Source organism: Oreochromis niloticus, linkage group LG3, assembly GCF_001858045.2.
Source record: "Oreochromis niloticus isolate F11D_XX linkage group LG3, O_niloticus_UMD_NMBU, whole genome shotgun sequence".
NCBI classification, from domain to species: Eukaryota; Metazoa; Chordata; class Actinopteri; order Cichliformes; family Cichlidae; genus Oreochromis; species Oreochromis niloticus.
The window spans coordinates 52,947,104-52,971,327 of NC_031967.2; the positions used below are offsets into that span (position 1 = coordinate 52,947,104).

General features: G+C 41.5%; 3 long non-coding RNA genes across 4 annotated transcripts; all 3 read left to right on the forward strand.

Moving 5' to 3' along the window:
* Window positions 1-213: 213 nt before the first annotated feature.
* Window positions 214-1,267, forward strand: LOC106098957 (uncharacterized). The gene is made up of 3 exons (XR_001225281.3): window positions 214-274; window positions 357-491; window positions 575-1,267. It is a non-coding gene; the product is annotated as an uncharacterized LOC106098957 (long non-coding RNA).
* Window positions 1,268-10,956: 9,689 nt separating this feature from the next.
* LOC102080327 (uncharacterized) lies at window positions 10,957-12,283 on the forward strand. Of its 2 annotated transcripts, XR_003219398.1 has the most exons (4): window positions 10,957-11,572; window positions 11,721-11,834; window positions 11,919-11,954; window positions 12,261-12,283. It is a non-coding gene; the product is annotated as an uncharacterized LOC102080327 (long non-coding RNA). The 2 variants fall into 2 exon arrangements; XR_001225279.3 differs by lacking the exon at window positions 12,261-12,283 and having other exon boundaries at window positions 11,919-12,249.
* Window positions 12,284-18,851: 6,568 nt separating this feature from the next.
* On the forward strand, window positions 18,852-20,341 carry LOC112846445 (uncharacterized). Its single transcript, XR_003219405.1, has 3 exons — window positions 18,852-19,085; window positions 19,229-19,365; window positions 19,456-20,341. It is a non-coding gene; the product is annotated as an uncharacterized LOC112846445 (long non-coding RNA).
* Window positions 20,342-24,224: the final 3,883 nt, after the last annotated feature.

The following is a 24,224-nucleotide window of genomic DNA, read 5'->3' on the forward strand; positions in this document are numbered from 1 at the left end:
AAATGCTGTAGTTTGTCTCTGTGTTGAGGTGGATCAGTGATCCTGCAGAGTCCTGTCCTCCCTGTGATGGAGGGAGATGACGTCACTCTGCTCTGTAAAACAAAGACCACTCCCTCCAACCTCCCAGCTGCTTTCTATAAAGATGGCTCCCTCATCAGGAAGCAGCCTACAGGTCACATGACCATCCAGCATGTTTCCAGGTCTGATGAAGGCCTCTACAAGTGTGACATCAGCGGTCATGGAGAGTCTCCATCCAGCTGGATCACTGTCACAGGTGAGGAGCTTCACTCTTACGTCACCTCTTTTTTCATTATATATTCACATGTGGTTGAAATACCCACACATTTTCTCTGCAGAAAAACATATAACCACGCCCCCTGACTCGTCCTTACTCCACTTTGTGATTAGACTGCTCTTCCACCTGGTGATGTTCTGTCCATACGTCATCTCCACTCTCCTCATGGTGTCTTTGTATCGAAAGAGAGCCAAAGGTAACACTGAATCATTCATTGATTAATCAATATGCTGAAATCTCTATAAATTAATGGCTGAAACACTTCATACATTTTTACAGGAAAAATCTTCCGTGTCCCGATCCTGCCCACTCATCCTGATCAGGGACTGGACGATGAGCATTATGATGTCATCTCTGATGTCACCACAGAGTATCACTTCTGAATCAGAGCTCTGTTGCTTCTCTTTAGGTCTCACTAACGTTGTCCTCTCCACCTCTGTTGTGAAGCTCATCTGAATAAAAGGACTCTGATGTTCATCTCTGGATATTTTTATGTAGATAAACAGCAAATGTTCCCAAGAAAATCTACTGGAGCTCTCAATAGAAATTATATTGACTTATGATTTTATGCCCCACACTCAGTCACTACAACCAATTTTAGAGTTTCTCCACCTGCTGAACCCACTTTAACCTCTGACTGTGCACATTTTACTGTTTGCAGGCAAAGTCACCGTCTACAATGACTGAAAATAGAGCTAATTTCTACTTTCTTACTTTGAGTACATCTCAGAGCCTGCACTTTTCTACTTATACTTGAGTGAGGAACTTGAATCAGTACTTCAACTTTTACTGGAGTATTTTTTTACAGTAGTGTTTGTATTTGTACTTAAGGACAGAATGTCTGAACTTTTGCCAACTCTGCTTGCTCTGCCTCCTTCGCGATCATCAGTTTGAACTACCTGGCGTCCTGTTGTTGATGTTTCTGACTGAATTCAGAAACATTAAGGTTGTTGCTGCTGCTCACTCACAGATACTGACAGAGTGTAAAAGTGTTGAAATTGACTTTTTCCTTTTGGTGCTTTTGCTATTAAAATGATATTTTGTGAAACTCTTTAAACTGTTCCTCTCGTTCGTGCACCTACAGCTCATTTGGTTTTAGCTGTGATACCCCCCTGCACTTATTCTCCATCTGTTTTTGTCATAGCCACGTGTGACAGGTCGTGAGAGGTCCCAGGTCTGAATCCCACACAAGTCTTACATTGTCACAGCCTGGCTCATAAGACCCACAGTCAGTATGAACGATTAGTTGGTGTTGGATCGTGCAATTTGTCGCTAGATACAGATAGATATATATTACATATACATATAGACATATACAGATAGAGATACCTGCAAAAAAGTAAAAAGTATTATGTTAGCTTCTTCATCTACAGAGGATGCTACTTAGGCATTGGCTACTTTCATATATTGTTTTAGTAAGTATCCAAAACATACAAGTTTCATAATTTTCCAAGGGATCTTATATTTGTTTTCACTCTTGTATGCTTTTCATACAAGTTTCACACAAGACAGATACAAACTTTATAAGATTTATATATATCTTTTCCATATGTGATACCACACAGTGATGCAGCTGCTGAGGATACTCTCAACGGTGCCTCTGTAGAAGGTGCTCATAATGGGGGTTGAGGCTCTTGCTCTCCTCAGTTTGCAGAGGATGTAGAGTCACTTCTGGGCTTTACTGACCAGTGATACAATGTTTTTTGACCAGGAGAGATCTTCTGAGATGTGCACACCCAGGAACATGGTTGCTTCTTACCCTCTCCACAGCAGCACCGTTGATGGTTAGTGGGATGTGCAGGGTGTGAATTCTCCTGAAATCTATGATGATCTCTTCCGTCTTTTCCACATTCAGGGGTTGGTTGTTGTTGCTGCACCACTCGGCCACATGGTTAACTTCACTCCTGTAGTAGAAACCATCATTGTTGCTGATATGACATACCACAGTTGTGTCATCTGCAAATTTGATGAATAGGCTGGAGCTGTGTGATGGTGTGCAGTCATGGGCCAGCAGAGTGAAGAGAAATGGGCTCAACACACATCCTTGGGGAGCCCCAGTATTCAGTGTTCATGTGCTGGAGATGTTGCTGCCGACCCATACTGTCTGCTATCTTCCTGTCAGGAAATGAGTCTCAGTGTAAGTCAATGTATGAGTCTCTAGTGTCCAGATGTGTGAGGGCTGAGTGAAGGGCAGTTGAAATTGCATCATTGGTTGAGCGGTTTTACTGGTATTTGAACTAAAATGGATCCAGGTTTGGAGGAAGATATGTCTTGATTTGGGGCATCACTAACTGTTCAGAGTACTTCATAATGACAGAGGCGAGTGCAACCAGATGGTAGTCTTCAAAGCAGGAGGGAGATGACTTCTTTGGTACAGGAATGATTGTGGAGGCTTTGAGGCATGTGGGATCGGCAGTGTGGCTTAGTGATGTATTAATGATGTCTGTGAAGACATCTGTGAGGTCCATAGCACAGTGCCTCAGTGCTCATCCAGGGATGTTGTCAGGACCTGAGGCTTTGTGTGTGTTAATCCTGGCAAGGGATCTCCGCACACTGTCTGAGAATAATGTCACCAACCGATCGTTGGGAGGGGTGGAGTGTTCTGTGACTCAAAAAAAAAAAAAAAAGCGAAGACTTTGTTTAGTTCATCTGGTAAAGAGGTGAAACTGACAGCAGCCTGCAGAGTGGGCTTGTAGTCTGTGATGGTTTATATTCCTTGCCACAGCCTACGAGTATCTCTGCTGTCCCTGAGGCTTTGCAACCTCCTCCTGGAGTACTGCCTTTTTGCCTCTCTGATGCCATGTGACAGGTTTGTAATCTCCTCTCTGGGTGGTGGAAACATTATCCAAAATGGTGTTTCCTCCTGTGGGAAATTTAATGCATTCATGCAGTTTGGGAAGAACATACATTTGGTCTGCATGATTGAAATGACCCACTAGGATGTGAAAAGCATCTGGGTGGGCCATCTGCTGCTCACTGACCTGCTGATACAGTTGATTTGGTGCCTCACTTCTGTTGTTGTTATTGGAGCAGGGAGGGATATAGACAGCAATAAATAGTATGACTGAAAATTCCCCCGGTTGGTAGAACGGTCTGCACTTGATGATCAAAAGCTCCAGCAATGGTAAACAGTGTTTGCGAGTCATAATAGCGTCACGACACCAGGCATCGTTGATGTAAACACAGTCAACTACAGGAAGACACAGTTTGTTTGGCTCAATCTGTGATTTTATTAACCCTTTAGAGCCGAGCGTAGCGCCCCCGCTACAATTTGCGTATCTATTTTTAAATCCCTGTATCACTGCAACCACGTAAGCTAGCGCAATAATTTTTTTTGCATATGAAACCGGATAAGTTGTACTTACATCTTATGCCATCAGCTTGTCCTAGGTCACGGTTTTCTTCCACATATAGCTTTGCAAAAACTGCATAAAAAGCGCTTGCAGCAACAAAAACATAATACTCCAGAAACACGCTTTGCCGATCCGATCAGCTGTTCATAACACTTCCTACGTTGGAATAGACGTCAGCGCGAACTTTCGCATGTCCGCCATTACCTGACCGAAACCGGAAGTGACGTCATTTCGCGGAAATGTAGTTTTTTTTTACTGTCAGGGCCTCAGAGCCTATACTGGTGTTTTTAAAAGTTATCTTTGACTTTATGACTTTCTGTGTCGTTTCTGGGATGCTTAGAACTCAAATTGCACTGCTGGAAATGGTTTATTTTGATGCATATGCTGCTTTTTTGCAAATTTGCACTATAATATTTATTTTCGTTTTTCCTGCAGTATATAAAAATTAGTGTATTTCAAAAGTAAAACTATGAAGACACTTCAAATAAATTTCCTGTGGTGGGAAACTAGTTTGTGCAACTTTTTTGTATTTACAGTTTTGAGGGATAAGCCTCTTAAATTTCTCTAACTAGAAATATATGTTAAAAAAACAAAAACGATTTTAAATTTTTTTGTAGTTTATTGCACTTTTTTGCAATTTATGTAATTACTATGCACTTAATGCATACATATTATTAAAATTTGGGCTGTAATGGTTGTATTGATGTATATCAACTTGAAATGCTCCCAAAATTGGCACTACAGCATGTAAAAATATAATATAAGCTCTTGCGGACTTGGTTCTATGGTAGGTCTTAAAGGGTTAATATAATCAACACTTACATTAATATGGTCAATATGATTATTTAAAATTCAATTGTCCCTCCAAGGAGGTCGGAGACTTTAGACAGGTACTTATGTTGCATTCAGGGTCTAATGTCAGTAGTAGATTTTGTTGCTTTTGATCTTTACTTTGTGTTTTACAACTATGGCTTCAGAGTAGCAGACAAATAAACACAAAAAGTTTTCACACAAGGTTTTTTATAACCACAAGTCGGAAACCCAGAGACAGAGAAAAGGGAAGAACAGAAAGAGGAAGAGGAGGGTTTTACTTGATGAGAACTGATCTCAGAGCTGGTGTGATGTCATCGAGCAGCAGGATGGAGGAAACGTCTCTGCTGTGTCTGCTCTGTAAGTTCACTCTTTGTTTTTCATGCCTCTGCTGTCTTGTTGAATGTTGCAGAACAAAAGCCTAGCTGCAAAACGCTGCAGCTAGGCTTTTGACAAGATCCTCCAAGTACTCACATGTGACACCGTTGTTATTTCAGCTACAGTGGCTTCCTGTTAAATTTAGAGTCGAGTTTAAGATCCTGGTCTTGACCTACAGAGCTGTGCACGGACTGGCACCTGCCTACATCTTTGATCTGCTACAGCCCGATGTCCCTACAGGTCTTTGAGGTCATCTGATCAGGACTTACTTGCTATAAAAAATACTAAGAGGAGGACTAAGGGTGACAGAGCTTTTGCCACTGTGGCCCTGAGACTGTGGGACGCTCTCCCCCAATCATTAAGAACTGCGGACTCAGTGGCTGTTTTTAAAAAACAACTCAAAATTTACCTTTTTAAAACTGCTTTTGGTTAATTTTTTGCCTGTTTTATTTTCTCTTTTTAAATCTTTTTAGGACTTGTAATCTTATGTGCAGCACTTTGTGATTCTGTCTTGAAAGGTGCTATATAAATAAAAATGTATTTATTTATTTATTATTATTTATGTTAAACTCTGAACTAACCTGAGTTTAATTTCTCTTTAGTTCTGATCTCACTGCTGAGCTGCACCACAAACCAAGGTCAGTAACCTTCTTCTGTCACACTGTAAACATGACTCACTCTCTCAGGAGACATTTTTTAAGAACATGGTGCAGCTAACTGCAGACAGACTCCTCCTCAGTCATTGTCGGTTTTATCTAATCTTGTTATTATATCAGTTTAAATGATTAGATGTTATATCAATGTGGGATGAAAGAATGAAAATGATGATTTCCAAACACTTAATGTCAGCATAAAACAGCTCAAAATGTGACTTCAGCCAGTGTTAAATGAGTCTAACAACAATGGAATGTATATGTCCCCTCTTCTTCCTCACAGCTCGTCTGACTGTGAGTCCCAGCAGCTCTCAGTTCTTTGAATATGACTTTGTGTCTCTGAGCTGTGAGGAGGACGACAGCTCTGCTGGATGGACTCTGAGGAGAAACACAAGCAAACAACAGAGGACTCAGTGTGGAGATGTGTGGGGAAGAGGGTCTGGTTCTTCCTGTAACATCACTGTTTTCCCATTGGACAGCCATTGCATTTGGAAACAACTGAGGCAATTGCACTATCCTGTGTCTCCCCGCCATCATCTTTATCAGCTTCAGAGCTCTCAGCTGGAGCAGGGGGTGGACCTGGATGTAGCACTGCTAAATGCCTGTCGCTACCACACTCCATGCATTTTATTTGAGCCCTGCAGTCCCTTGCTAGATGTTGAGTAGAGCCACAGCATTTAAAACAGATTCTGTTCTCTTTTAAAAATGACTTGCGCTCATCTATGGGCTTTGCTCTAAAACTCTTGCACTTTTTAAGAGGGTGAGGCTTCTTATGTATTGGGCATACCTTGTCAGGGCTTTCTATAGGCTTGCTGTAACTATTTTGAGGTGAACTAGTGTCTGTAGGAATGTCCGTTTTGTGTACACTAATCACTTGCCTGTTACTGCCTCTGAAGCTTTTCTCCTTCTTGAAGCTTGTGTCGGCAGGAGGTGTGATGACAAAGCTTGGGTCGTTTCTTATTTTGGCTTGTTGTCTTACAAACTTTGAAAAGACACTGAAAGGGGGGAAAGCAACTTTATGTTCTTCTTTATACTTTGCTCCTGTTGCAATCCATTTTTCTTGCAGTCCATAGGGTAACTTTTCCACAATGGGGTTGACTCCGCGAGCTGTGTCCAAATATGAGAGGCCTGGTAGGTACCCTCCATCTTTTGCACATTCTATTTCCTGCAGAACATCACCCAGCTCTCTTAACTTTGTGTTGTCTCTGTTGTTTAGTTTGGGAAACTGTTCAATCTTTTTTAACAGTGCATTTTCTACCACTTCTGGAGTTCCATAACATCCCTCGAGTCTTTGCCACGCAAGGTTGAGAGCAGCAGCTGGATTAAAGACATGGACTGATTGGATTCTTTTGGCCTGCTGACCAGACTCAACTCCAAGCCATTTGACCATTAAATCTAGCTCCTCTTGAGCTGTAACATGAAAGTCTTTAATAGCACTTTGAAATGACGCCTTCCATGCCCAGTAGTTTTCTGGGTGGTCATCAAACTGCAAAAGTCCAGTACTTAACATTTCCCTCCGTGTCAGGTACCTTGTAATATCCTGGACACCCTGTATCTCTGTTGATGTTTGAAGAGTGTTGTACGGATAAGGTTTGTGGGAATCCAGTCTCTCTCTCTGTTGTGTTTGGAGTTCCACTTTAACATTAGCCTTTTGAGCAGTGTGTGAGCCGTCATTGTCTATATCTGCATTCATAGCCATTTCGCATTGTTCACGTGCAGCTTTGTGACAGGCAAGTGGATCTACTTCAAGGCAAATATCTCAGAGTGTTTTTGTACATACTCTGCTATGCGTTGTTTTGGACTAACGGGTGGTCCCACCAATGGATAGCGCAGTTCACTTTTTGAGAGTCCCTCCTCCTCTTCTTCATTAACTGCAACCTCTGCTTCTGCAACTGCAACAGCCTTTTGACAACTCAAAACATGTAAATTAGCCTCAAGTTCAGTTTTTTGTTTCATTATAGCTGCTTCCCTTTCTGAATACGCCAGCTGTGCACGTGCAGCCTCTGCTTTTGCTCGTGCTTTAAGGGCTGCAGAACTTGTGGATGAACGCTTGGATGTACGCAAGCGTCTAGACTCCGCCTGTGTGTCTGCGTTGCTTGCATTATCCTTGTTCTCCATATCCTCTGCGTTGTGCACTTGTTCTGTGTATTTTTGGTCTGGTGTTTCTTCCTCTTCTGGAAGATCCAGTTGATATTGCTTTCCTGACCGTAGGCTCATAACTGATGCGCTGAAAATAGCTCCTCGTGGTTGTGCCCGCTGCGCTAGTGTCTTTTTACTATGCTGTCCTCGCCCTGAGTCTCTTAGTTTCACCAGCTAGACAGCGAGATAACGATGCCCCAATAACCAGACTTATTTTCCTTTTTGCGCTGATTTATTGAAGAATGGCCTCTGACCATTGCCTTCTCTTTGACCATCGTAAAACTGAAAGTACAAAATACTGTATTAGCTAACTAACATTGTAAACTAGCTTGTTACACTCTTACTGCAAGCTAACAAGATGAAACTTTCAAATGTACAAATTATCGTACCATTTTTACACAAAACAAAAGGTAATAATTATTTTATCGACACTCATACTTACAGACATATCTTGTCCAAGGCAACAACATTTTAAGGTCCGTATCAGCTTAGAACGATAACATTACGGCATCACTTTCCGCCATCTTTGATTTCTTCTTCACGTTCTCATTTTTTCCCTTCCCAAAGTAACCAAACCCATATTACAAAGCAGCCACTAGAGGGAGCTCTAGGGCAGTTTACAACTATAATATCCAGTTTAAGTTATAAAAGGCAGAACAAAAGTCATGCAAATAAAATCAATACTCTATGTACCAATACACAGTATGATCCTGTTATGATTCAGTGTTATGGATATTTTTGTACTGTGTTTTTTGGTCTGCCACACCAGAGGGTGGCGTAGTTTGTGTCCTGTGTTATTGCTGCTACGTGAGTTCCAGGTGGAGGCTGACCATTGGTGGAGGACTGGGAGAGGCCGGCTATAAATGAGGACCCTTCTCAACTGGCACGCCCCCCCCGCCTACTTCCTGTTCCCAACGAACTGTGCATGTGGCTGCGTGTGAATTTGTATTCTGGAAGCTTTTTCCGTGTTGTAAATAGTTTGTTGTATATAGATGTAAATAGTTGTCAATACTTAATTAATTTTACTCGGTAGCTGTAGGGGTGAGAAGCCATTTTTCTTTGGGAACCTTTTCTCCTGTTTTTGGTTAGGGAGGCAGGTAAGACACCTGTAATTTTCTTTTGGGGGGTTTTCTGTGAAGGTAAGCCAGCTACATTTCATTTCTAGAGTTTTTTGTTTGTTGTTTTGGCCATGCTCACCCTGACGCCCGCTACCTTTTGGGCCTTAATAAACTGACTGGCAGTTGTGAAATCCGTGGCAGTTGTCTTTTTGGTTCGTCTTCCTTGAGAGCAGGGAGTGTGGGGGCAGTTCTCCTTATTTTTATTTTCCTTATGTTGCACGCCGGGTTTCCCTGGGCTGGGGTGTAACATAATTGGGGGCTCGTCCATCTTTTTTTTTCGTCGGGTTGGCTTGGAGTGTGGGCTATTTTGTGCTTTGTTCGTTTTCGTTGCTGTTGTCACAGGTGGGTTACCTGTGTTCTTGGTTGGCTCTACTTTTCTGGTTGGCAGTTTTTTCTTGTGTGGGAGGGTGTGTGTGTTAGTATGGAATTTAAATTGGAGGATTTCACTTTAGGCCCAACTGAAGAAAAGTTGGACAGATGTAAAAAGGATGACCTCATTCTTATTGCCAATTTCTTTGATGTGACTGTGCCATTGAATGCAAAGAAAAAGGAGCTTAAAGAGCTGCTGTGTATTAAACTGCATGAAAGGGGGTTGTTTGGTGAGCCAGGTCCTGCAGAGGGCGTTGAGCTGGGTGCTGTTGCTGGTATTCCTACCCCACTGAGTGCGTAACAAAGGCACTGATTTCGGATGCACGGTCAGTTAACGGAACCTGCCAGTATCCCTTTAGGAGATCAAGCTTGGTCACGAAGGTTGCTGATCCGACACGGTCGACCAAGTCATCCATGCGGGGGAGTGGGAAAGAGTCTGGTTTTGTAACAGCATTTACTTTTCGGAAGTCATTACAGAAACGGGAGGTTTGATCGGGTTTTGGGACGAGAAGTGATGGTGAGCTCCAAGAGCTATTACTGGGAAGAGCAAAACCATGATCAAGAAGATACTGGACTTCTTGCTGCATTATGGCACGCTTAGTGGGATTTACTCTGTATGCATGTTGCTTTATGGGCTTGTGATCACCCACATCAATATCGTGACTTAGTACATGCGTTTGAGTGGGGATATCACCAAACAGAGTTGGGTAATTTTTAATGAGCTCATGGACATCAGATTTGGCGGGATCAGACAGATGTGCTAAATAGACATCCAAGTCAGCCAAGATTTCAGAGTTCCTAAGACGCGCACCAGAAACAGAGCTGTGCCTATCATCCAACCCATCATCGCAGGGACTATATAAGGGTTGAGAGACGGACATTGACACAATAGGTGACACAGCAGGTGACGGACTAGAGCGTTCCCGATCAATGTACTCCTTCAGCATGTTGATGTGACAGACGCGACTTTTCTTCTTACGATCAGGGGTTAACACAACATAATCGGTTTCACTTAGTTTGCGCTCAATGACATACGGACCGGAAAACTTTGCCTGCAGGGGAGAACCAACAACAGGCAAGAAAACCAACACGCGATCACCTGACTGGAACATCCGTGCTACAGACTTTCTATCAAAATGGGTTTTCATTCTGACCTGAGCCTTTGCTAGCGCGTCACGAGCAAAATTGCAGGCATTATGCAGCCTCTCTTTAAACAAACTAACATAGTCCAGAATGTTTACTTTCGGACGATGCCTATCTGAGAGAAATTTCTCTTTCAAAAGACGTAGCGGACCGCGCACCGTGTGACCAAAAACTAAATCAGCTGGACTGAACCCCAAAGACTCCTGGCATGTCTCTCTGACGGCGAACAACAGTAGTGGCAACCCCTCATCCCACTCCCGGCTTGACTCAGTGCAAAATTTGCGAAGCATGTTTTTCAGAGTTTGGTGGAACCTTTCTAATGCACCCTGACTCTCCGGGTGATACGCGCTAGAAGTGTGATGGGTGACACCGAGCTCTGTCATGACCTGGGCAAAGATTTTAGACATAAAATTTGTGCCCTGATCTGTTTGGATGCGTTTAGGCAGTCCAAAGGTAGAAAAGAACTTAACAAGTGCTTTCACAATCCCACGGGTTTTTAATGAGCGCAACGGAATGGCCTCAGGATAACGGGTGGCAGTACACATCATGGTGAGGAGGTATTGGTTCCCGGACTTTGTTTTTGGAAGAGGACCAACACAATCAACAATGACCTGCTCAAAGGAGTTGGCAGTTCTCCTTATTTTTATTTTCCTTATGTTGCACGCCGGGTTTCCCTGGGCTGGGGTGTAACAATCCAAAACAACATAAAACCTAAAATCACAAATTTCCACTGTGTGACATATATGTGACATATAGGCCATATATGTCAGCGTCTACTTCATGCCTCGCTGTATGTTCTGTTAGTAGTTTAGTTTGTAGGTTTTCCACTTTAGTTTTTGTATAAAATCGTGCCAGTGATAAAGCAGAGTTTTGGTTTTAAAATCCTGTCTGTGAGTCTGCATTTGGGTGCAAGCCTGCCTAAACACACAGTTTCCTGACAGAACCTTATGGGGAGATAATGTGTGACTCAGTGTTTTCAGTGCAGTTACATTAACACAGCTCACTGTATGCAGCACGTCTACTTCACACCTTCACAAATGTTAACCAGGGCGTGACGTTTAGTCTGATATTGTGCAGCCACTCAGGTTGTTTGCTTTCTGATAGCAAGTCAGTGGGTGGGACAGAGAAAAGCACAAAACCAACTAAAGCTTTCTACCTTACAGTTAACGTGCAGTCAACTACAGGAAGACACAGTTTGTTTGGCTCGATCTGCAATATTTCTAACTAAATCAATGCATTTACTTAAAATGTAATTGTCAAAAAAGAGCTCGTTCCCTTCAAGGAGTTCAGAGAGTCAGTGAAGACATCATACAGGTACTGATGCTGCATTCAGGGTCTACTGTCAGTCATAGATATTGTTGCTTTTCATCCTTTCTTCATGTTCAGTTAAACTTTTAAAACTTTGATTTCAAGGAAACAGAGAAATAAACACAGAAAATTTTTCACACACGGTTTTTTCTAGACAGAGAAAGAGGAAAAGGAGGGTTTTACTGAGTGTGACCGTGAACGGATCTCAGTGTTGGTCTGATATCATTGAGCAGCAGGATGGAGGAAACGTCTCTGCTGTGTCTGCTCTGTAAGTTCACTCTGTGTTTTTCATGCCTCTGCTGTCTTGTTGAATGTGAAACTCTGAACTAACCTGAGTTTAATTTCTCTTTAGTTCTGATCTCACTGCTGAGCTGCACCACAAACCAAGGTCAGTAACCTTCTTCTGTCACACTGTAAACCTGACTCACTCTTCCAGGAGACATTTATTGAAAACATGGTGCAGCCAACTGCAGACAGACTCCTCCTCATTCACGTCCATAATAACTGACTCTTTCTGACGGTTTAAAGGATTTCAGGTTTTATGTCATTCAAACACATATAACTCAGATTGTGTTATGAATAATACCCATTTTATTAAGCATTCAGCAGCTGATGTGAGGAAATCAACAGCTGTGAAAAATATCTGGATAGTGAAAAATTTAAAAAATATATTTATATATCTTCTTCCTCACAGCTCGTCTGACTGTGAGTCCCAGCAGCTCTCAGTTCTTTAAAAGAGACTTTGTGTCTCTGAGCTGTGAGGAGGACGACAGCTCTGCTGGATGGACTCTGAGGAGAAACACAAGCACACAACAGAGGACTCAGTGTGGAGATGGGTGGGGAAAACCAGCTGGTTATTTGTGTAATATCAGTGTGCTGTTCATCCAGGACGCTGGAGTTTACTGGTGTGAGTCCAGAGAGGGTCCCATCAGTAACATGGTTAACCTGACAGTCACTGGTAAGCTGAGTGTGTGGAGTTAGTGTTGATGAAGCTGTGTGTAAATGGATGAAATGCTGTAGTTTGTCTCTGTCTTCAGATAAATCAGTGATCCTGCAGAGTCCTGTCCTCCCTGTGATGGAGGGAGATGACGTCACTCTGCTCTGTAAAACAAAGACCACTCCCTCCAACCTCCCAGCTGCTTTCTATAAAGATGGCTCCCTCATCAGGAAGCAGCCTACAGGTCACATGACCATCCAGCATGTTTCCAGGTCTGATGAAGGCCTCTACAAGTGTGACATCAGCGGTCATGGAGAGTCTCCATCCAGCTGGATCACTGTCACAGGTGAGGAGCTTCATTCTGATTTCACCTCTTATTTCATCCACATATTCACCTGAACAGGTGGGATTCTCTCTACAGGTACACCTACAACCACACCACCACCCACACCTACAGTGAAACCCAGCACTGCTGTGCCCACGTTTTCATCTGCACTACCCCCTGACTACGGCTCCTTCCAGCTTGCATTCAGAGTGGTCCTCCACCTGGTGGTGTTCTGCCCATACTTCATCTCCACTCTCCTCATGGTGTCTTTATATCGATGCAGAGGCAAAGGTAAGACTCTGAATCATTCACTGATAAATTAAAATGCTGATTATTAAATCCTGTCTCTGTCTGAACTCTTCTAGAATTAACAGTGGATAGACGTTCTACATTTTTATTTGTTCTTTTTACAGGAAATGAAATCAGTGATTCAACCAAACCCACTTGGTCTGATCAGGGATTAAATGAGCATGATGATGTCACCACAGAGTATCACTTCTGAATCAGAGCTCTGTTGTGTCTGTTGCAAGTCTCACCATCTTCGTCCTCTCCATCTCTGATGTGGAGATTATTTGAATAAATGGACTCTGATGTTCATCTCTCGATGTTTTATGTAGATATACAGTAAATATTCCTGCTCAGAGGAGTTTTTGTCTTTTCACCTCTTCCTGAATCAACACAAGCTGAAAATTTTCAGTGAGCCTTGAAATTGTTCTTATTGGTGCTTTTTTGATATTAAAGTCACATCCAGTGAAACATCTTAAACTGCTCCAGTTGTTCGTGTTGCTCTTTAGTATCTGTACCTACAGCTCATGTGGTTTTAGCTGTGATGGCCCCCTGCCCTCTTTTTATCATAGCTTTAAAAACTGGGTTGTGGGTGAAAGGCCCCAGGTCTGAATCCCAGGTGAGCCCCCACATTGTCACAGCCTGCCTCATCTTTCATACTGTCACAGACATTATGAAAGATCGATTGATTTTGGATGACTTAATTTGTAGCTTCAACTTTTTTTTACAACTGTTGTTTTTTGTTGCCAGAAGCGATCACTGAGTTATGAATTAATGAAAACTGGAATTAGCTGCAACATGCTATACTAATTGTAATTTTTTTCTGACAATGTAGTTTTTTATTCTTTTTATCTTATCCTATTCCATTGTTTTTCTTAATTTTTGCTCCTGTAACTTTGCACTGTCCACTTTCTGCTGTGACACAACAATAGGGTGACCAACCGTCCTCTTTTGTTGCACTTGTTGGCTTGTAAAAGCCGATATGACCTTTTTTATTTTCACCATTCATTAACCGCACAGACAAAGCATCGATTAAATATGTTAAAGTTTACTTTAAACAAACAGTATTATTAAAGTTCTTCATGACTGGGACAAGTGTTCTCTTTTTTGGAAATCAAAATATGGTCCCCCTACACAACAACTTTCCCACGTGTGGGACCAATAAACGTTTGTCTTATCGTATCTTATGCTACATCCATAGAAAGTATGCGTAAAAAATGCAGACACCTGCAAAATAGTATTATGTTAGGATCATAATATAAACAAAAATAATGTATGAATCAAACTAAAATTACATCAATAAAAATCTGATTGCAGCAGGACTGAAATTCTGATTTTTACTGTTCATGACTGTCAGACATTTCTAAGTAGGTCAGGATAAATGTTTCCATCTGCTGTATGTTCTTCAAGCAGGATGTCCTCATGTACATCACATTTATTTGATAACAATGTTTTTATTATCAAATCACTAATTAATGAACATTTCTACTTCAGATATAAAGAGACCCATGTCACACTGTTTCTTTTAAACATTATGTGGAGATAAACACTGACTCTGTCTGTGTTTTCACTGCAGTTATATTAACACAGCTCAGTTTGTGTGATGTGGTTTCTGTGCAACACATTCAGTTGGATTTCAGTGAGATTAGAGTTCTGACAACATGCAGAGTAAACTCAGACCTCACAGTTGGCCTACATTCAGCTACAGGAAGATGTAACATGGTAGACTAATGTGCCTGTATTAATTCATGTCCATATTATTGTGTGAAGTTGCACTGGTTTGGGAGTGGTTGTGTGTGTCCCATTCACAGTGAGCCAATGGCTGTAATGGGGTTGGACTAATTGGAGGCAGGTGTAATTGACTGCACTGATACACTAGTCTACTTAGAGCCCACACTACAAACACTGCTGTATTACTTTGTCTCTCTGTGCAGGTATGTAATGTGATGAAACCTAGGATGACCTGATGTGTTTGGGACGGATGGTTTGTTGCGCTGCATGTTGTATAATGAAATGGTGTTACTTCGTCTCTCTCTGCATGTCAGGGCATACTATATGATGCAGCCTGAAGGCAGTTGAGTTTCAGAGGCCAGAGTGATTACTGGCCGTCTACTTATAGGGTTGTGGGTCTCGGAGGACAACTGCTATCTCTGCTGAAGTGTTCGACGTGTGGATTGCAACTGGCTTTGTGGCATAGCTGGCTCTGGCCTTGGACTGTGTTTTATTCTATACCCAGGTGGGAAACTGGACTGTTTTATCTTATTTTTGGATTATTGCATTAATAAATTACCGTTTAGAATTATATTGCCTGTCATCTTTTTGCCCACGGCTGAGACAGTTGATCAGACCTAGAAACCTTTCTGTGTTACAAAGACACAGCTGGTTTCTAACAATCTGCAAGAGGACTGATAAAATCATTGAATGTATTGTCAATAATGGATTAAACAATTTTAGTGAAGTTTATTTTATTTGTTTAAAAAAACAGCATCAGAGGGTCAATGAGATCATCACACATGTCCTTATGTTGCCTTATGTTGCCTTCAGGTCCTGATGTCAGTTGTTGCTAATCGTTACTGTTCCAGTTTGAACCTTAAAACTTTATTTTTCACTTTTTTCAGTCAAATAATTAAAGTTTCTCCTGATGCTAAATGATGCATGAACCACAACACTCACAGCCAGTCACAGGGGAGGAAGAGGAGGACTTTATTTGATGTGACTGTGAACTGATCATGATCTGATTATCAGGAAGCAGCAGGTAGGAGTAAACATGGTCTTTAGTTCTAGGAGACTGTGGGACACATTTGTTTTATCTTTTGAGATTCAGGTGAAGGTCAACATACATTCCAGTGTTCATTTTTTCAGTGTTTGTGTCAGCTTGCTGGTGTTTAGTTGTTTGTGGGTTTAACACTTGTATTCTCAGAGAAAAGCACATTGATGCTCTGACATGTAACAGTGCAGAAAGATGAAGAAAGACTCTTTTATCACTTTGTAACAATTGCTTAGTACAGTTAGGCTAGGTTTATAGACTAGATTTAAGAGGAGTGAAAGGAATTTGAGAGAATTGAACTTTGAACATGTAGCAGGTTTAGGCGATTAGGTTATCATCCCAGCACCCCGTACACAACTGTTTCAAAAGTTGCCAATAGAAATCACTGACTGGGACTCCTCCCCCTTTTACAGCTTTGTCAGGGGTAGTCTGGAGCCTGTGCACATAGGCTGAAGGTTTTTCTCTGGCATTTTGGTTTGTACGCAAGAATTTTGTGAACAGTTCATCAACGTCATCTACAGTTCCATATACAGAATCAAGCAAGCTAAAAAAGTCTTTGCTGCTGGACAAAGGACCCAGTTGTTTAACAATGTTGGCAGCTGGTGGTGAGAGCATCCATGCCAACCCTCCCAATTTTTCCGGGAGAATCCCGAATTTCAGTGCCCCACCCGAAAATCTCCCGGAGCCACCATTCTCCCAATTTTCTCCCGATTTTCCACACAGACAAAAAAATTGAAAAACCATATCCCAGATTGGCCCAGCCAATTCCTGTTTCCAACAATGGCTACTACTACTGCAGCTACTTAGTTTTAATATTACTCTTTGTGGGTCGCAAAATAAACTTTTAACATATTTTCTGTGTAAACTTCAAATGTCTGAGCCGGCGAGAACAGCAAACTCCCCGCACATCGATTTCAAACCGCTGCGGTCTTTCGCTACTCAGGTTAAACATGATATATAAGTCACTTACATACATAACTTAAACATGTTATTGTTTGGCCTTTTTCAGTGTTTTATTCGTTCGTGAGTAAATCGGTTTGGCTGAGATTAAAGTTATTAGATTAGATTAGATTAGATTAAATAAAACTTTATTTATCCCTCGGGAGGATTCTTCCGGGGTTTTCACGCAGCTGAATAAACGTCAAACAGAAAACTGATTAAACAGAAGTGTGAGATGGTCGAAAATTTATGCTGCTTCTTGCTATTTAGATAGCAAGAAGCAGACGGCAGAGTTTCACTCCACCGAGAGAGCTCGTGACGTAATTCTGAATGCTAGACTGTCCATTTTCACACTCACTCACCTCCGGCCTACTCGGTTTTCAGAGGACCCGGACCACTTAGATCGCGAAGGCCGGATCCTCAGGTGGACACAGTCTCTGAATTTGGACACCTCCGCTGTGTCCGGGCGGACAATAATAACGGTGACATTTAACTTATTTTATCCGATAAATAAACACTGTAAAATTCATGTTTTTTGTACATATATATTATATATATATGTATATATATATATACCACTCACCCCCCAACAGCCCTTTTGAATGTCTCCCTAATTCTGAGGTCTCAAGGTTGTCAAGTATGGGTGAGAGGCTTTCAATGAACTTCCGTACTAGTTGTCTTCCAGGAACAGATGTGCAAAATAAAACTCAACATGACTTTGCCAAATGTCATAGTCAGCTTCCATATTAGGACATGGAGTTTTTCCAGAAAAGGAGCTGAACTTTGCAGAGCTTGGATAAGTTTGGAACATGTCAGTACTTTTGACAATGTGCTCCACAGTGATCCTCTGGACTTCACTGTGTTCAGGGTACAAAACTGGAACTGGTCTGTCAGTAATGGGAGGACTGATGTTATTAGAGGTTGAAGTGGGTAGAATAATTTCACTGCTTGGTCGTCTTAAAACAAAACCAGGTGTTAAAGGGGCCGGGTCATCTACAGAAATGACCTCAGAGGGGGCTGTACCCTCTTTAACCAGCAGAGGCCAGAAGTTTGTTGTTTGCAGGCAAACTTCCAACCAAATCCCCTTCTCATCTTTAATTCATTCTGTTTTTATGTTGACACAGGGCCACAGGTAACACTTGGAATCATTCACTGATCAGTCAGTATGCTGAGGATTAACACCTCTGTCTGTGTAAACTCTTCAGTTTTTCACATCTGATACATTTTTAATACTTTTGGTTTTTTTACAAGAAATTCCCTTTGTGTCTCGATCCCGCCCACCCAGAGCACGGATTGAATGATAAACATGATGATGTCATCAGTGATGTCACCACAGAGTATTATTTCTGAAACACAGCTGTATTGTGTCTCTGCCGTGTCTCACTAACTTTGTCCTCTCCATCATTTTTTCTCCTCTCTCATTATGTACTTTCACTCACAGATACTGACATGGTACTTGAATTGGTGTCCAATAGATGGTAAAAAAAAAAGGATCATGTGACTGACAGTTGATTCATGGATAACTTCACATCTTCTCATCTGTTCCTGGCTGAGCACAAACTCCTGAGAGCCTTGAAGCTAAAGATAAAATGTAAAAACTTAAGATCTGCTGCCATTGATTGGTAATGCTGATATTTTACAGCTTTCCTCTTAATCTGTCACATGGGACGTTCCTATCATTGTCCAACTCATATGATAGAGGATTCTATGTGGATATTATTGTAGTAAAAGCATGTGTGTGTATACTGATCTGTGTGTGTAATGATAATTGTAAATGTGTGTAGGAATCTGCAAATGCTTAAGTTAAAGTAAGTGTTTTGTATTACCTCTGTGTGTTTTTTTTAAGGCAGATTTTATTTCAGATATAAAGAGACACATGTAACACTGTCTCCTACAAACATTATGAAGATAATGTCTGTTTCTGTTTTCACTGCAGCTGCATGAACACAGCTCGCCTGTATGCAGCACGTCTGCTTCACACCTTCACAAACATTAACCAGAGTGTGACGTGTAGTCTGATGTTGTGCAGCCACTCAGTTATTTACTCGTTCTGACAGAGAAGCACAAAAGCAACAAAAGATTTCTACATTAATGTTAATTTGCAGACAGTTACAGGAAGACACACGTTGTTTGCCTTAACCTGTGATTTTATTAATATAATCAATAATTACATTATCATAGTAAATACATTTAGATAAAATTTTGTTGTGAAGAAAGAGCTCTTTCCCTCGAAGGAGGTCGGAGAGTCAGTGAACGCATCATACAGGTACTGATGTTGCATTCATGGTCTATTGTCAGTTGTAGATTTTGTAGCTTTTGATCTTTACTTCATGTTTTAAAACTATAGTTTCAGAGTAGCAGACAAATAAACACAAAGTTTTTTCACACACGTTTTTTTCTAACCGCAAGTCTGAAACCCAGACACAGAGAAAATGGAAGAACAGGAAGAGGAAGAGGAGGGTTTTACTTGACGTGAGCTGATCTCAGTGTTGGTCTGATGTCACTGAGCAGCAGGATGGAGGAAACGTCTCTGCTGTGTCTGCTCTGTAAGTTCACTCTGTGTTTTTCATGCGTCTGCTGTCTTGTTCAATGTAAAAATTCTGAATTTAACTGCCTTAAGTTTAATTTCTCTTTAGTTCTGATCTCACTGCTGAGCTGCATCACAAACCAAGGTCAGTGAGTTTATCGTGTGACAAGCTACAGTCGTTAAAGCCATTAGTATTACTACTGCAGCCAATGAGGAAGCAGGACCAGAATGTTTTCAAATTTATCTCTGAGCTGAAGTTATGAAATATCAGTACAATGAGGGCTTACAGTTGAAAAAGACTAACTTGACAGATCATTAATTTAATCAGCCTTTCACAAAGACGGACTGACAGATGTGTTGTAACTTTCAACAAATGACATGATAAAATGTAGATGAAGACATATAAGCATAAATTAATGTCCCGATAAGATAAACTCAATGAAATACTGTTGACCACTCTGTGATTTTTGTGCTGCCATCTTAATGACCTGAGGTGAAGTAAAAACACATTTCATATTTATCTTCCCTTTACACAACTAACTGAAAAATGTGATTATTAAATGTATGGAGTTTATTGAATTAAAAAATATCATTCATTAAATTATTATGTTAAAGACAAATGTATTGTAAATACTGTACTGTATTACTTATGGTAATGTCTTCTCGTTGCTAACACACTGACAGACTGTAAAACTCAGTAGGTCATTTTACTTTAGTCACAATGAACTGAATTCCTCACAGCTCGTCTGACTGTGAGTCCCAGCAGCTCTCAGTTCTTTGAAGGAGAGTTTGTGTCTCTGAGCTGTGAGGAGGACGACAGCTCTGCTGGATGGACTCTGTGGAGAAACACAAGCAAACAACAGAGGACTCAGTGTGGAGCTGACTGGGGAACATTAGCTGGTTCTTCCTGTAACATCACCTACATCTTTACAGTTGACAGTGGAGTTTACTGGTGTGAGTCCAGAGAGGGTCCCATCAGTAACATGGTTAACCTGACAGTCACTGGTAAGCTGAGTGTGTGGAGTTAGTGTTGATGAAGCTGTGTGTAAATGGATGAAATGCTGTAGTTTGTCTCTGTGTTGAGGTGGATCAGTGATCCTGCAGAGTCCTGTCCTCCCTGTGATGGAGGGAGATGACGTCACTCTGCTCTGTAAAACAAAGACCACTCCCTCCAACCTCCCAGCTGCTTTCTATAAAGATGGCTCCCTCATCAGGAAGCAGCCTACAGGTCACATGACCATCCAGCATGTTTCCAGGTCTGATGAAGGCCTCTACAAGTGTGACATCAGCGGTCATGGAGAGTCTCCATCCAGCTGGATCACTGTCACAGGTGAGGAGCTTCACTCTGATTTCACCTCTTATTTCATCCACATATTCACCTGAACAGGTGGGACTCTCTCTGCAGAAGAACATGCTACCACATCTCCACCCACCACTTCAGCTCTATCCCCTGACTACAGCTCTCTCCAGCTTCCGTTCAGAGTGGTCCTCCACCTGGTGGTGTTCAGTCCATACTTCATCTCCACTCACTTCATGATGTCTTTATATCGCCACAGAGCCAAAGGTAACACTCTGAATCATTTCCTCACCTGATATGCTGATGATGAACTCCTCTCCATCTCTGCTTTACATCTGATACTTTTTGACTTTTAATTTTTGCAGGAAACAAACTTTGCATCTTGATCCCTCCCACTCATCCTGAGCATGGATTGGATGATGAGCATGATGATGTAACTGCTGATGTCACCACAGAGCATCACTTCTGAAGCAAACTTCTGTTGTGTCTCTGTGGATCTCAGTAACTTTGTCCTCTTCACCTCTGATGTTGAGATCGTCTGAATAGATGGAGGAGGATATCCATCATTTGCCACGTGTGTTACCACAGCTCTGTACCTAAGGTATTCTTTGAAGACTTTGGATTGTTTCTATATGAAACCTGTAGTGAAATGTGAGAAATACTTAAAACAGTTATAGATACAGCCTGTTTTATTTTGGTATTTCCTGTTTTGTGATTGAATTCAGTCTACAACCTGGTTGGTCCATCTGCCTTTCACTCACAGATACTGACATGGTACTTAATTTGATGTCCAATAGAGGGCAAAAATAAGATCATGTGACAGAGTGGCTTCATGGATCACTTCTCATCTGTTCCTGACTGAGCACAAACCCTTGAGAGTCTTGAAGCTAAAAATAAAATGAAAAACAAAAAACAGATATTAAAAGCTTAAGATCTGCTGCCATCTACAAGTCATGCTGATTACAGCTTTCCTCTTAATCCATCACATGGGACTTTCCTTTCATTGTCTAACTCGTGTGATGGAGGATGCTATGTGGATGTTATTGTAATAAAAGCATGTGTGTCTGTAAATGTCACTCTCTCTGTGTGTGTGTGTGTGTGTGTGTGTGTGTGTGTGTGTGTGTGTGTGTGTTTGTTTATACTGATCCGTGTGTGTAATGAGATTTTAAATGTGTAGAGGAATCAACAAAGTTAAATTAAGTAAGTATCCATGTTTTGTATTACCTCTGTGTTTTTAACCATTGTTATTTCAGATATAAAGATACCCATGTCACACTGTTTACTATGAACATGTCATGCTCCTGCATCATTTGCCCCAGTGTTTTGAATTTTCTTGTGTTTTTGTCATTTTGTATTATGATTTGTGTTGAAGTCCACTCTGTTAGTCTTGTGTTTGTTCTGTATTGCCGAGGTTGATCTGTTTAACTTTTGATTATTAGATTCACTCTCGTGTCTTTGCCCTCTGTGTGTCTCTGTGTGTCTGTGTTTATATATGTTGTGTGAGTTCTTGTGTTTTGTTTCCCTCCTCGTGTTTCAGTCTATGTTGTCATGTTTACAACGTTTCCCCAGTCTGTCATGTCTGTTCTCTCTCTCCCTCATGTTCCTTCATGTTCCCTCGCTTCCTCTCTGCATTTCCTCCACTCCTGTGTCTTGTTCCTTTGTTTCCTGCTTTATTGTGAAGGTCTCGTGTTTCCATGTTCGGTGTGTTTGGTTTTTGCTTCCCTGTGACGTCATGTTAATTTGTGTCAGCTGTGTCCCATGCATTCTCAATTCCCTTGTTATCCTTCTGTGTATATATGTCAGCGACTTCTTCATACCACGCTGTGTGTCCTGTTAATAGTTTAGTTTGTAGATTTTCCAGTTTAGTTTTTGTATAAACTCGTGCCACCGACAAAGAAGAGTTTTGGTTTTCAAATCCTGTCTGTGAGTCTGCATTTGGGTGCAAGCCTGCCTAAACACACAGTTTCCTGACAGAACCTTATGGGGGGGTAATGTGTGACTCAGTGTTTTCAGTGCAGTTACATTTACACAGCTCGCTGTATGCAGCACGTCTACTTCACACCTTCACAAATGTTAGGTTGTTTGCTTCCTGACCACAAGCCAGTGGGTGGGACAGAGACAAGCACAAAACCAACCAAAGCTTTCTACCTTACAGTTAACGTGCAGTCAACTACAAGAAGACACAGTTTGTTTGGCTCGATCTGCAATATTAGTGACCAAATCCATGCATTTACTTAAAATTTAATTGTCAAAAAAGGAGTTTGGAGAGTCAGTGAAGACATCATACAGGTACTGATGTTGCATTCAGGGTCTACTGTCAGTCATAGATATTGTTGCTTTTCATCCTTTCTTCATGTTCAGTTGAAACTTTTAAGGAAGCAGAGAAATAAACACGGGAAGTTTTTCACACATTTTTTTCTAACCACAAGTCTGAAACCCAGAGACAGAGAAAGAAGAAGAGGAGGGATTTACTCAGTGTGACCATGAACTGATCTCAGTGTTGGTCTGATATCATTGAGCAGCAGGATGGAGGAAACGTCTCTGCTGTGTCTGCTCTGTAAGTTCACTCTGTGTTTTTCATGCCTCTGCTGTCTTGTTGAATGTTAAACTCTGAACTAACCTGAGATTAATTTCTCTTTAGTTCTGATCTCACTGCTGAGCTGCACCACAAACCAAGGTCAGTAACCTTCTTCTGTCACACTGTAAACCTGACTCACTTCCAGGACACATTAATTAAAAACATGGTGCAGCCAACTGCAGAAAGACTCCTCCTCATTCACGTCCATAATAACTGACTCTTTCTGATGGTTTAAAGGATTTCAGGTTTTATGTCTTTCAAACACATGTAACTCAGAATTTGTTATGAATAATATCCATTTTATTAAGTATTCAGTAGCTGATGTGAGGAAATCAACAGCTGTGAAAAAAATCTGGATAGAGAAAAATTTGAATAATATTGCATAATATATATAATATATCTTCTTCCTCACAGCTCGTCTGACTGTGAGTCCCAGCAGCTCTCAGTTCTTTAAAGGAGACTTTGTGTCTCTGAGCTGTGAGGAGGACGACAGCTCTGCTGGATGGACTCTGAGGAGAAACACAAGCAAACAACAGAGGACTCAGTGTGGAGATGTGTGGGGAGAAGGTGCTGGTTCTTCCTGTAACATCACTGTTTTCCCATTGGACAGTGGAGTTTACTGGTGTGAGTCCAGAGAGGGTCCCATCAGTAACATGGTTAACCTGACAGTCACTGGTAAGCTGAGTGTGTGGAGTTAGTGTTGATGAAGCTGTGTGTAAATGGATGAAATGCTGTAGTTTGTCTCTGTGTTGAGGTGGATCAGTGATCCTGCAGAGTCCTGTCCTCCCTGTGATGGGGGGAGATGACGTCACTCTGCTCTGTAAAACAAAGACCACTCCCTCCAACCTCCCAGCTGCTTTCTATAAAGATGGCTCCCTCATCAGGAAGCAGCCTACAGGTCACATGACCATCCAGCATGTTTCCAGGTCTGATGAAGGCCTCTACAAGTGTGACATCAGCGGTCATGGAGAGTCTCCATCCAGCTGGATCACTGTCACAGGTG